Source organism: Balaenoptera physalus, assembly GCF_965194825.1.
Source record: "Balaenoptera physalus genome assembly, chromosome: X".
NCBI lineage: Eukaryota > Metazoa > Chordata > Mammalia > Artiodactyla > Balaenopteridae > Balaenoptera > Balaenoptera physalus.
In genome coordinates this window covers 59,279,517-59,294,561 of record NC_138903.1, presented here as the reverse complement: position 1 = coordinate 59,294,561, position 15,045 = coordinate 59,279,517, and the positions used below count along the sequence as shown (strand labels likewise).

The 15,045-nt window shown below is 37.1% G+C and overlaps 1 pseudogene across 1 annotated transcript; it reads right to left on the bottom strand.

Moving 5' to 3' along the window:
- Nucleotides 1-1,805: 1,805 nt before the first annotated feature.
- LOC309651877 (SAYSvFN domain-containing protein 1 pseudogene) lies at nt 1,806-3,295 on the bottom strand (annotated as a pseudogene). Its single transcript has one exon. The product of its transcript is annotated as an SAYSvFN domain-containing protein 1 pseudogene (transcript).
- Nucleotides 3,296-15,045: the final 11,750 nt, after the last annotated feature.

Genomic DNA, 15,045 nt, shown 5'->3' with positions numbered 1-15,045 from the left:
TGGCCTCATAGTATGAGTTCGGAAGGGTTCCTTCCTCTGCAATTTTTTGAAATAGTTTGAGAAGGACAGGTGTTGTTAACTCTTCTCTGAATGTCTGGTAGAATTCACCTGTGAAACCATCTGGTGATAGACTTTTGTTTGTTGGTGATTTTTTTGTTTGTTTTGTTTGTTTTTAATGATTCAATTTCATTCCTGGTAATCAGTCTGTTCATATTTTATATTTCTTCCTGGTTCAGCCTTGAGAGATTATATGTTTCTAGAAATTTGTCCATTTCTTCTAGGTTGTCCATTTTATTGGTGCATAATTGTTTATAGCCATCTCTTATGATCTTTTGTATTTCTGTGGTGTCAGTTGTAACTTTTCCTTTTTCATTTCTGTTTTTATTTATTTGGATCCTCTTTTTTTTTCTTGATGTTTCTGGATAAAAGTTTATCAATTTTTAAAATCTTTTTAAAGAACTATTAGTTTAATTGACCTTTTATATTTTTTATTCTCTATTTTATTTACTTCTGCCCTGATCTTTTTTTTTTTTTTTTTTTGCCCTGAGCTTTATTATTTCTTTCCTTCTACTAACTTTGGGTTTCATTTGTTCTTTTTCTATTTTCTTTAGGTGTATGGTTAGACTGTTGATTTGAGATTTCTCTTGTTTCCTGAGGTAGGCTTGTATCACTAAAAACTTTCCCCTTAGAACTGCTTTTGCTATGTCCCATAGATTTTTAATTGTTGTGTTTTTGTTTTCCTTTGTCTCCAGGTATTTTTCTTATTTCCTCTGATTTCTTCAGTGATCCATTGATTGTTTAGCAGCATATATTTTAGCCTCCACATTTTTATGTTTTATACAGTTCTTTTCTTGTAGTTGATCTCTAGTCTTATAGCCTTCTGGTAAGAATAGATGCTTAATATTATTTTAATCTTCTTAAATTTACTGAGGCTTGTTTTATGGCTTAGCATGTGATTTAAAATCTTGGAGAATGTTCCATGTGAACTTGAAAAGATGTGTATTCTGCTGCTTTTGGATGGAATGTTCTATATATATATATATATATATATTATATATATATATATGATATGATATATATATTCCTAGTATGTATGTTAAGGTTTTTTTTATCATGAAAGGGTGCTGGATTTTGTCAAATTCTTTCTTAGCATCAATTGAGATGATCATGTGGATTTTTCCTTCATTCCATTAACATGGTGTATTACAATTTTTTTTGACATAGAAAACAAATTTATGGCTACCAAAGCGGAAAGGTGTGGGGGAGGGATAAACTAGGAACCTGGGATTAGCAGATACACACCACCATATATAAAACAAACAACAAGGACCTACTGTATAGCACAGGAACTACAAAATACTTAATATTTTGTAGTAACCTATATAAGAAAAGAATCTGAAAAAGAATATATATATGTATAAATGAATCACTTTGTTGTACACCTGAAACTAACACAACATTGTAAATCAAATATATGTCAATTTAAAAAATTAATTAATTAAAAAAAAGACTTAAAGAGAATATTTACTTTTAACATATAGTCCTGATGTACCAAACCATTACTTCAAACAGCTGGATATTTTAAACAGTTATCTCCGCAATGCCCTCCTACTGTTCTAAAAATCACCTCTCTTAAATAAAGAGACAAATAGGTCTCCTTTCTTGAGTGTGTAATTTTTATAAATTGCATCAGACCCACAGTGAGTGTCTTTCTGGGAGTTTCACCAAAACCAAAAATAAGTTCTGATATAAAACTGCAGCAGGAAATCAGGGAAAGCATGTGGAACTGTGGGGTCACAGAACTGACCTGCAAGCTATCCTTAGCCAAACCCACAAATCGGCACCCCAGGGGTGTGAGGGCCCTGGGGGCCAGCCAACGGCAGGGCTGGTCCTATCTCCCCTGCAGGGGTCTCAGGTGCAGCTCGCGTTCCAGCTGCTGGGCAATCAGGGTGCCCTGGATGGCCTCACAGCCCGGGTTGAACACGGAGTACCTGCTCTTCCCCCCTCTGTCTTCTCCCCAGGGCCTCGTTTCCCCCACATGCCTCCAGTAGAAGAGGGACAGGACAAAATAGGCCAGGCCAAACTCCAGTTCCACAAACAGTCCCAGCAGGACCAACCAGAGGAGCACCTTCAAGAAGGTGATGTCGGTCAGGGGAGACTGGCCCCCCTGGGGCGGGGGCGGCAGAGGTGGTGGCTTGGCTGGATTCTGCGATGGCTGTGACATGCAGTCCCCAGGCCAAGCTACTCCCTGAGCAAGGCTGGGCTGGGCCTGGGTACTCAAGGGCCTCGGTTTCCACACCAGGAACAGTTTTAGCCAGCCTGGGGCTGCCTTTGGAGTTACAGCTGCTTCCGCCTTCTCTCCTGAGGTTTGTGCACGGTGGCTCTGAAGTGCTGGGTTCTGCCACCAACCTGGCTGGTTTCTGGGCCTTACCCCCAACTCAGCTAACCACTGCTCCATGGCACATGCCCTGTTCTCTGTGCGCCCAGGAGTGCGTGTGCCCATGCTGGTGTATTATATTGATTGATTTTTAAATGTTGAAAGACCCTTGCATTCCTGGCATAAATCACTCTTGGTCCTGGTGTATAATACTTCTAATATACTGCTGAATTCAGTTTGCTAGTGCCTTGTTGAGAATTTTTAGATTTTTATCCACAAGTGATATTGATCTGTGGCTTTCTTTTAATGTGATATATTTGTCTATCCTTAGTATCAGGGTAATGGTGGCCTCATAGAATGACTTAGGAAGTGTTCTCTCATCTTCTTTAGGAAGATTTTGAGAATTGGTGTTAACTTATTTTTAGATGTTTGGCAGAATTAACTAGTGGAGCCATTTGGGCCTGAGCTTTTCTTGCTTGGAAAGTTTTTAATTACTGATTCAATCTCTTTACTCGTTATTGCTCTAATCAGATTTTCAATAAGATATAACAATTATGAACATATATGCACCCAACAACAGATCCCCAAATATATGAAGCAAAAATTGACAGAATCGAAGGGAAGAATAAACAATTCTATAATAATAGTTGGAGATTTCAATACCCTGCTTTTTTTAAAATAAAGTTATCTATTTATTTATTTATGGCTGCATTAGGTCTTTGTTGCTGTGCTCAGGCTTTCTTTAGTTGCGGCAAGCGGGGGTTACTCTTCGTTGCGGTGCGCAGGTTTCTCATTGCAGTGGCTTCTCTTGTTGCGGATCATGGGCTCTAGGTGTGTGGGCTTCAGTAGTTGTGGCACACAGGCTCAGTAGTTGTGGCTCATGGGCTCTAGAGCAAAGGCTCAGTAGTTGTGGCACATGGGCTCTGCGGCATGTGGGATCTTCCTGGACCAGGGATCCAATCTGTGTCCCCTGCATTGGCAGGCAGATTCTTAACCACTGTGCCACCAGGGAAGTCCCTCAGTACCCTACTTTTAAAAATGATAGAACAATCAGATAGAAGATCATTATGGAGATAGAGAATTTAAACAACACTATAAGCCAACTAGATCTAACAGACATACACAAATCCTCCACCCAACAACAGCAGAATGCATATTTTTCTGCCAATTGCAGATAGGATATTCTCCACAACATATGTTAGGCCACAAATCAAGTGTTAATAAATTCAGAAAGACTGAAACCATACAAAGGATATGCTCTGAACACAAAGAAATGAAACTAGAAATCAATAACATTAGGAGAACTGGAAAATTCCAAATATGTGGAAATAAAACCATACATTAAATAGCCAATGAATGAAAGAAAAAAAATCAGAAGGGAAATCAGAAAATACTCTGATACAAGTTAAAATTAAAAACACAATATACCAAAACTTATAAGATGAAATGAAAGCCATGGTCAGACGGAATTTTATAGCTGTAAATGTCTACATTAAAAATGAAAAGAACCAGAGCCTCCCATCAAGCCTCTTAGATAGCCTCAACCACCAGAGGGCAGACAGCAGAAGCAAGAAAAACTACAATCCTGCAGCCTGTGGACCAAAAACCACAGTTACAGAAAGATAGACAAGATGAAAAGGCAGAGGGCTATGTACCAGATGAAGGAACAAGAAAAAAACCCAGAAAAACAACTAAATGAAGTGGAGATAGGCAAGCTTCCAGAAAAAGAATTCAGAATAATGATAGTGAAGATGATCCAGGACCTCAGAATAAGAATTGAGGCAAAGATTGAGAAGATGCAAGAAATGATTAACAAAGACCTAGAAGAATTAAAGAACAAACAAACAGAGATGATCAATACAATAACTGAAATGAAAACTACACTAGAAGGAATCAATAGCAGAATAACTGAGGCAGAAGAACGGATAAGTGACCTGGAAGACAGAATGGTGGAATTCACTGCTGCGGAACAGACTAAAGAAAAAAGAATTAAAAGAAATGAAGACAGCCTAAGAGACCTCTGGGACAACATTAAATGCAACAACATTCGCATTATAGGGGTCCCAGAAGGAGAAGAGAGAGAGAAAGGACCAGAGAAAATATTTGAAGAGATTATATTGGAAAACTTCCCTAACATGGGAAAGGAAATAGCCACCCAAGTCCAGGAAGCACAGAGAGTCCCATACAGATAAACCCAAGGAGAAACACGCCGAGACACATAGTAATCAAAGTGGCAAAAATTAAAGACAAAGAAAAATTATTGAAAGCAGCAAGGGAAAAACGACAAATAACATACAAGGGAACTCCCATAAGGTTAACAGCTGATTTCTCAGCAGAAACTCTGCAAGCCAGAAGGGAGTGGCATGATATACTTAAAGTGATGAAAGGGAAGAACCTACAACCAAGATTACTCTACCCGGCAAGGATCTCATTTAGATTTGATGGAGAAATCAAAAGCTTTACAGACAAGCAAAAGCTAAGGGAATTCAGCACCACCAAACCAGCTCTACAACAAATGCTAAAGGAACTTCTCTAAGTGGGAAACACAAGAGAAGAAAAGGACCTACAAAAACAAACCCAAAACAATTAAGAAAATGGTCATAGGAACATACATATCGATAATTACCTTAAACGTGAATGGATTAAATGCCCCAACCAAAAGACATAGACTGGCTGAATGGATACAAAAACAAGACCCATATATATGCTGTCTACAAGAGACCCACTTTAGACCTAGGGACACATACAGACTGAAAGTGAGGGGATGGAAAAAGATATTCCATGCAAATGGAAATCAAAAGAAAGCTGGAGTAGCTATACTCATATCGGATAAAATAGACGTTAAAATAAAGAATGTTACAAGAGACAAGGAAGGACACTACATAATGATCAAGGGATCAATCCAAGAAGAAGATATAACAATTATAAATATATATGCACCCAACATAGGAGCACCTCAATACATAAGGCAATTGCTAACAGCTATAAAAGAGGAAATTGACAGTAACACAATCATAGTGGGGGACTTTAACACTTCACTTACACCAATGGACAGATCATCCAAAATGAAAATAAATAAGGACACAGAAGCTTTAAATGACACAATAGACTAGATAGATTTAATTGATATATATAGGACATTCCATCCAAAAATAGCAGATTACACGTTCTTCTCAAGTGCGCACGGAACATTCTCCAGGATAGATCACATCTTGGGTCACAAATCAAGCCTCAGTAAATTTAAGAAAATTGAAATCATATCAAGCATCTTTTCTGACCACAACGCTATGAGATTAGAAATGAATTACAGGGAAAAAAAACGTAAAAAAGACAAACACATGGAGGCTAAACAATACGTTACTAAATAACCAAGAGATCACTGAAGAAATCAAAGAGGAAATAAAAAAATACCTAGAGACAAATGACAATGAAAACACGACGACCCAAAACCTATGGGATGCAGCGAAAGCAGTTCTAAGAGGGAAGTTTATAGCTATACAAGCCTACCTAAAGAAACAAGAAAAATCTCAAGTAAACAATCTAACCTTACACCTAAAGAAACTAGAGAAAGAAGAACAAACAAAACCCAAAGTTAGCAGAAGGAAAGAAATCATAAAGATCAGAGCAGAAATAAATGAAATAGAAACAAAGAAAACAATAGCAAAGGTCAATAAAACTAAAAGTTGGTTCTTTGAGAAGATAAACAAAATTGATAAGCCATTAGCCAGACTCATCAAGAAAAAGAGGGAGAGGACTCAAATCAATAAAATCAGAAATGAAAAAGGAGAAGTTACAACAGACACCGCAGAAATACAAAGCATCCTAAGAGACTACTACAAGCAACTTTATGCCGATAAAATGGACAACCTGGAAGAAATGGACACATTTTTAGAAAGGTATAACCTTCCCAGACTGAATCAGGAAGAAACAGAAAATATGAACAGACCAATCACAAGTAATGAAATTGAAACTGTGATTAAAAATCTTCCAACAAACAAAAGTCCAGGACCAGATGGCTTCACAGGTGAATTCTATCAAACATTTAGAGAAGAGCTAACACCTATCCTTCTCAAACTCTTCCAAAAAATGGCAGAGGAAGGAACAGTCCCAAACTCATTCTATGAGGCCACCATCACCCTGATACCAAAACCAGACAAAGACACTACAAAAAAAGAAAATTACAGACCAATATCACTGATGAATATAGATGCAAAAATCCTCAACAAAATACTAGCAAACAGAATCCAACAACACATTAAAAGGATCATACACCACGATCAAGTGGGATTTATCCCAGGGATGCAAGGATTCTTCAATATACGCAAATCAATCAATGTGATACACCATATTAACAAATTGAAGAATAAAAACCATATGATCATCTCAAAAAAAAAAAACGAAAAGAAATCTCAAATAAACAACTTATCTTCATACCTTAAGTAAGTAAAAAAAAGAAGAGTAAATTAAACAAAAAATTATCAGAAAGAAAGAAATAATAAAGAATGGAGCTGAGAATAACAAAATAGAGAATAAAAAGATAATAGAGACAGCCAATGAAACTAAAAGCTGTTTTTTTAGAGATTATTAAAACTGACTAACATTTACCTATACTTACCAAAGAGAGAGAGGGAGAGACAAAGAAGAGAAAAAGAACTAAATTTCTAAAATCATAGGTGAAAGTGGGGACATTGCTACTATACCTTACAGAAAAAAAAAAAAAAACTTATAGGAAAATACTATGAAAAATTGTTTGCCTACAAATTAGATAACTTAGATGAAACAGAAAAATTTCTAGATACAGACAAACTACCAACACTGATTAAAGAATAAACATCTTAAATTTGTACCAATTAGTTTGAAGTAGTACCGGCTTAGCTTCTTTAGTGTACAAAAATATTGCTCTTATGCAGCTCCATCCCATCTTCCTTATGTTGTTATTTTCACAAATCACATCTTTATACACTGTATACCTATTAACATAGACTTGTAATTATTGTTTTATGTGTTTACCTTTTAAATTGTATAGAAAAAAAGAGGATTTATGAAGTAGAAATCAATAATACTGGCTTTTATGTTTACCTACATAACTACCTTTACCTTTGTTCTTTATTTCTTTATATGGCTTTGACTTACTATCTAATGTTCTTTAATTTCATCCTGAATTACTATCATTAGCATTTCTTGTAGTACAGGTCTACCAGTGACAAACTCTCTCAGTGTTTGTTTATCTGGGAATGTCTTTATTTCTCCTTCATTTTTGAAGGATATTTTTGTTGAGTATAGAAGTTTTGGGTGACAACTTTTTTTCTGTCAGTATTTTAAATATGTCATTCCACTGTTTACTAGCTTCCATGATTTTTGATAAGAATATACATTCTTCCCAAGTGCACCTGGAGCAATTTCCAGGATAGACTATTTAGTAGGCCATAAAAAAACCCTCAATAAATTTAAAAGGATAGAAATCATAGAAATTATGTTCTCTGACCACAATGGATTGAATTTAGAAATCAAAAATAGAAAGATATTTCAGGAACTCACAAATATGTGGAAACTAAACAACAAACTCCTAAATAACCAGTTGGTCAAAGAAAAAACTCAAAAGAAAAATTAGAAAATACTTTGAGATCAATGAAAATGAAGACGAAACATTCCAAAACTTAAGATGTGGTTAAAGCAGTGTTTAGGGGGAAATTTATAGCTGTAAATACTTATGTTAAAAAAGAGGAAATATTTCAAATCAGTAATCTAATTTCCACCTTAAGACACTGGAAAAAAAGGAATAAACAAATGTAAAACAAGCAGAAGGAAAGAAATAATGAAGTGCAAATTAATGAAATAGAGAGTAGAAAATAGAGAAAATCCAAGAAACCAAAAGCTGGTTCTTTAAGATGATTAACAAACTTGACAAACTTATAGCTATATTCACAAAGAAAAAACCATAGATGACTCAAATTACTAAATCAGAAACTAAAGAGAAGACATTCCTACAGATATTACAGAAATACAAATGATTAAAAAGGAATACTCTGAACAATTGCGTGTCAATAAATAAGACAATTCAGATGAAATCGAAAAATTCCTAGAAAGACACAGACCACCAAAACTAATTAAACAAGAAATAGACAATAAGAACGGATCTATAACATGAGTTGAATTAGTAATTTTAAAAAACAGCTACAAAGAAAGTATTAGCACAGATGGATTCATTGGTGAATCGTACCAAACATTTAAAAAAGAACTAATACCAATTCTTCAGAAACTCTTCCAAAAAAATAGAAGAAGAAGCAATATTTCCCAATTTCCCAACTCATTCTTTGAAGCCAGTATTACCCTGATACCAAAACCAGACAAAGATATCACAGGAAAAGAAACCTAAAGACTAGCATCTCATAATAATAAAGATGCAAACATCCTCAACAAAACACTAGAAAAGAGACATCTATAGAACATTCCACCCAACAACAGAATATATATTCTTCCCAAGAACATATGGAACATTCTCCAGTATAAACCATATGCTAAGCCATAAAAGAAAACACTGACAAACCAAATTCAGCAACATAAATGATTTATACACCATGGCCAAGTGTGATTTATCACAGAAAAGCAAGGATGGTTTAATATCTGAAAAACAATTAATACACCATATCAATAGAATAGAAAATGAAAATCATAGTCATCTCAGTAGATACAGAAAAAAAGCATTCAACAAAATATAACACCCTTTTATGATAAAAACACTCAACAAACTAGGAATACAAAAGAACTTTATTAACTATATAGAAGACATGTAAGATATACCCACATCTAACATCCATAAGATCAGTTATGAGACAAAGATATCTGTTCTTACCACTTCTATTCAACATGGTACTAAAAGTTCTAGCCTGGGTACTTGGGCGTAAAAAAGCAATAAAAGGCATCCAAAATGGAAAGAAGTAAACCCATCTTTATTCACAGATGACAGGATCTTATACATAGAACATCCTAAGGAATCCACTAAATACCTGTTAGAACTAATAAACAAATTCAGTAAGGTTGCAGGATACAAGATCCATATACAAAAATAAACGGTATTTCTTTACTTGTACTTTTTTTTAAAAATTTATTTATTTATTTATTTTTGGCTGTGTTGGGTCTTCATTTCTGTGCGAGGGCTTTCTCTAGTCGTGGCAAGTGGGGGCCACTCTTCATCACGGTGCACGGGCCTCTCACTATCGTGGCCTCTCTTGTTGCGGAGCACAGGCTCCAGACACGCAGGCTCAGTAGTTGTGGCTCACGGGCCTAGTTGCTCCGCAGCATGTGGGATCTTCCCAGACCAGGGCTCGAACCCGTGTCCCCTGCATTAGCAGGCAGAATCTCAACCACCGCGCCACCAGGGAAGCCCAAACGGTATATCTATATACTTGCAATGAACAATTTGAAAATGAAATTAAGAAAACAATTGCATTTACAATAGCATGAAAAAGAATAAAATATTTAAGAATAACTTTAATAAAAGGAGTGTAAAACTTATACATGCTCTAAAAACTACAAAATTTTGTTGGAAGAAATTAAAGATCTAAATACACATAAAAACATCCTGTGTTCGTGGATTAGAAGACTTAATATTTTTAAGATGGCAATACTCCCAAATTGATCTACAAATTCAATGCAACCCTTATCAAAATCCTCACTGCCTTATTTGCAGAAATTGGTAAGCTGATCCTAACATTCATATGGAAATGCAAGGGACCCAGAATAGTCAAAACATTCTTGAAAAAAGAACAAAGTTGGAGGTCTCACACTTTCTGATTTCAAAACTTACTACAAAGCTATAGTAATTAAGAACATGTGGTACTGGCATAAGGATGGACATATAGATCAATGGAATAGAATTAAGAGTCCAGATATGAACTTATGTGTCTATGGTTAACTGGTTTTCAACAAGGGTTCCAAGGTCATTCAATGGGAAAGAATAGTCTTTTCAACAAATGGTACCATGACAACTGGATAGACATATGCAAAAGAATGAGATTGAACACTTACCTCACACCATATACAAAAATTAGCTCAAATGTATCAAAGACCTAAATATAAGAGCTAAAATTATAAAACACTTAAAAGAAAACATGGAGGTAAATCTGCATGACCCTAGGTTTAGAAACAGAATCCCATATATGACACCAAAGCATAAGAAACACAATCAAAATATATAAATTGAACTTCATCAAAATAAAAAACATCTATGCTTTAAAGGACACTATCAAGAAAGTGGAAAAACAATCCCCATGATGGGAGAAATATTTTCAAAGTACAGGGAACTTGTATCTAGTATCCATAAGCGACTCTTAAAACTGATTAATAAAGAGACAACCCAATTTTTAAAATGGGCAAAGTATCTGAATAGACATTTCTCTAAAGAAGATATACAAATGACAGATAAGCACATGAAAATGTTCTCAGGGGAATGCATATCAAAACCACAATGGGATACCACTTCACTTCTACTGGGATTGCTATAATCAAAAAGCCAGATAATAACAAGTGCTGACAAGCATGTGGAGAAATCAGAACCCTCATACACTGCTGGGGCGAAAGTAAAATGGTGCAGCCACTTTGAAAACAGTTTGGCAGTTCCTTACATGGTTAAACATAGAGTTATCATATGACCCAGCAATTCCAATCCTAGGTATATACCCAAAAGAAATGAAAACATACATTCACACAAAAACTTGTTCATGAATGTTTACAGCAGCATTAATCAAAACAGCCAAAAGGTGAAAACAACCCAAGTATCTATCAACTGATGAATAGATAAATTAAATGTGCTATATCTGTACAGTGAAAATTTATTCCACAATAAAAAGAAATGAAGTACTAATACATGCTACAACATGGATGCACCCTGAAAACATCACATTAAGTGAAAGAAGCCAGTCATACAAAGCCACTTATAGTATAATCCCAATTACATGAAATGTCCATTATAGGCAAATCCACAGACACAGAAAGTTGATTAGTGGTTTCCAGGAGTTGGAGACAGGGGGGAAGGGGAATGCCTGCTAACAGGTATAGGATATCTTTTTGAGGTGACAAAGCGTTCTAAAGTTGACTGTGGTAGTGGTTACACATATACTAAAAACGGTTGAATTGTATGCTTTAAATGGATGAATTGTATGGTATGTGAATTATATCTCAATAAAGCTGTTCTTTTTAAAGGAAGCTCCACTTAGAACATTAAAAAAAAGAAGCTGTGATCCACACAGACCAACTCAATTAGTGAAAAATTGGGAAAGAAACATGGGACTTGAAGAGACAGAACCTTAGGATGATATGGCCTCATGGAGGTTGGAACTGAAGCCGAAGCTATTCTGGAGACCTCTGCAGCAGAAATTTATTCACTCTTAGCCTTTCTTTTCATTTTTTCAGATTCAACTCCCAGTGTCAGCTTCTTGATTTTCTCTAGTTCCCAGTTCAGAATCCTTTTTGCATAGAAGTTCCTGCCAGACCACTTTCAAGGCACCACCAAGCAGACTGCCCTTTGGTCAGATGGACAACTTGATCCAACTAACCATGCTCACCCTTACCCCACCTCACTGGATTCAATTACTTCCTCTTCTCTCCCTTGCTCCCACAGCACTCTGAACCTCTGTCTATTATATACTTCAGCCTCTTGGATTCTGGCCAGTAACTATACATTTCTCTCCCAGAATCCTGGCCTAATTTTTCTCTACTTCCTGCAGGGCATCTGGTACAGCCAGGTACAATATAAGTACTAAGTAAAAAAGCATTCAAAAATAATGATAATAGCACTTATCAAGTGTTTACAATGTGACTGGCATTAAGCCCTTTTCATGAATTAACTCATTCAATCCTCACATCAGCCCTATATGGTAAATACTATTATTATCCCCACAGTACTGATAAGGAAACTGTGGCTTTAGAGAAGTTAAGTAGTTTGCCCCAAATCACACAGCTAGTAAGTGGCAGACCATGGAATGAAGCACAAGCATCCTGGCTCTTGAGAATTTGCAAATTACGTAAAACCCAGAGGACTAGCAGATTCAGAGAGTTCTCTACAGGCTGAAATGATGAGTTGAAATGTTCTAGCACCAAATGCCCCAATCCAACTGCACAAGTCTAGGAAGAGGAAGATGGGGCTTAGCAGCAGCAAATTTGGAAGCCCCTTTGAACTTTCCCTTTTCCCCTCAACCATTTGCCAAGTGAGGTTGCGGTCACTTCCATGATATTTTTCCCACCTTTGCCCTACTCTCCATTCTCACTGACTCTGCCCTAGTCTAAGACACCACCATCCCTTCCCTAGACCACAGAAAAGTCTCCTAGGTGACATTGCCTCCAGCCACCCTTTCTCCACACCTAGGCAGATTATAAAACCCTACTTGGCACACTTCCCCTTTAAGACTTCTATCTCTCCTTACTAAATTGTGAGTCCTTGAGGTAGAGACCAGACCTTGTTTATCTTTTTATTTCTCCCCACCACCACCAAAAAAAGAAACACACACACACAAACACAAACACACACATACAATGTGCTCAGTGCCGTGCCTGGTATGCTGAATGCTTCTTAAGTTTCCTGAGTCTACCTAAGAGGGCAGATTTCTATTTCCTCACTGAGGATGGTAGGGGAAAGGCCTGCCCCACCACCACCCTCATGTCCCTGTGTCCCCAACCTACCATGACCCTGAGCCTTGTTACCAGCTGATGAGGAAGTATCCTTTACCTCCTTGTGTTGGGTCACCAGCAGCTCTGACAGATATAGACCCATCTTATCAACAATTAAGTGAAACCACTCAGAGTTTTATCCAAGGGCCAGACACACACAGATGGTAGTGGAGTTAAGCTGTTTCCACCTCTCAGGAAAGACTACACCAGGGTGGCATCCACCAAGGGCCTTGATACCCTGCTGTAAGTTTTCCACGTCATTTTTATCTTTAAGAATGGCGTAAGGGAGGTAGGGCAGGGGCTTCATATTTCAAATGGGGAAACTAAGGCTCAGAGAGTGAACTGCCCCAAGTCAGCGAGGCTGCCCATGCAATCCCAACTCCGACACACACACGCAGTGCTGGAGCACACTTGTGGATACATTAGCAGCAGTTTCACTCACAAGCATTCCTGCCATCCTGATAAGTGCAGGGACCTGAAATAGCAGATACAATCTGCATTGGTTAATCAGACTTGTTGGTCACACCACTGGAGAGCACCAGTCTCAGCTGAAAGGAAGTAAGGTGAAGCATGACACGTAAGCCACCAAGAAGTAGCTCTGGGACTGTGACGGTGGATGTGCTATTTCTATGTGTGTATGGGGTGAGGGCGGGGGCTGAGTGGGACATGGGAAGAGATGGGACTGCAGGTGCCATGCAATTCCAGGATCAGCCCAAACTCCAGGGTTGCCAGTTTGGTCGCTGGCTCCTCATTGTAGCCTCCCTCCACTTGGAGGCTGTTGGGGAGCTTGCTATTGCTCGCACCGCCAGTCCCCTCTACAGTGTCCCCTCGCCACAGGAAAGGCTTCTAACCTCCTGCAGGCCCATGACTCCCCTACTTGTAATTGAAACATACGCCCCTTCTAGCAACTTCTTAACTCCCTTCCCTCCTTAATTTTTCTCCATATATATATAACCATCTAGCATTCTATAAATTTTATTTTGCTTTTGGTCTGTCTCCCTTCACTAGAATGTGAGCTCCATGAAGGAAGGGATTTTTTTTTTTAATTGAAGTATAGTTGGTTTACAATGTTGAGTTAGATTCTGGTATATATATACTTTTTCAGATTCCCTTTCCATTATAGATTATTATAAGATATTGAATATAGTTCCCTGTGCTATACACTAAATTCTTGTTGTTTATTTTATGTACAGTAGTTTGTATCTGTTAACCCCAAGCTCCTAATTTATCCCTACCCTCCTCTTTCCCCTTTGTAACCATAAATTTGTTTTCTATGTCTGTGAGTCTGTTTCGGTTTCGTAAATATATCCATTTGTATCAAATTTTAGATTCCACATATAAGTGATATCATATGATATTTGTCTTTCTCTGTCTCACTTCACTTAGTATGATAATCTCTAGGTCTATCTATGTTGCTACAAATGGCATCATTTCATTCTTTTTAATGGCTGAGTAATATTCCATTATATATATATATATATATATATATATATATATATATATATATATATATATATATATATACACAAACACACCACAACTTCTTTGTCCATTCATCTGTCTATGGACATTTTTGTTGCTTTCATGTCTTGGCTATTGTAAATAGTGCTGCAATTAACATTGGGGTACATGTATCTTTTCCAGTTAGAGTTTTTGTCTTTTCTGGATATAAACCCAAGAGTGGGACTCCTGGATCATAAGGTAACTTTATTTTTAGTTTTTTAAGAAACCTCTATATTGTTTTCTATAGTGCCTACACCAATTTACCCACCAACAGTGTAGGAGGGCTCATGAGGGAAGGGATTTTTGTATGTATTTGCCTCTTATATTCACTGCTGAGTTCCTCAGTGTATAGAATAGTGCCTGGCATATCATAGGTGCTCAACTAATATTTATGCAATGAATGAGGTCTCACAAATCTCCCTCTGCCAGCCATCCAGGCTGCAAAACACCCCAGTGTGCAAAAGCACACAGCCAGCCCACAGAGTGGGGAATGAGCAGTG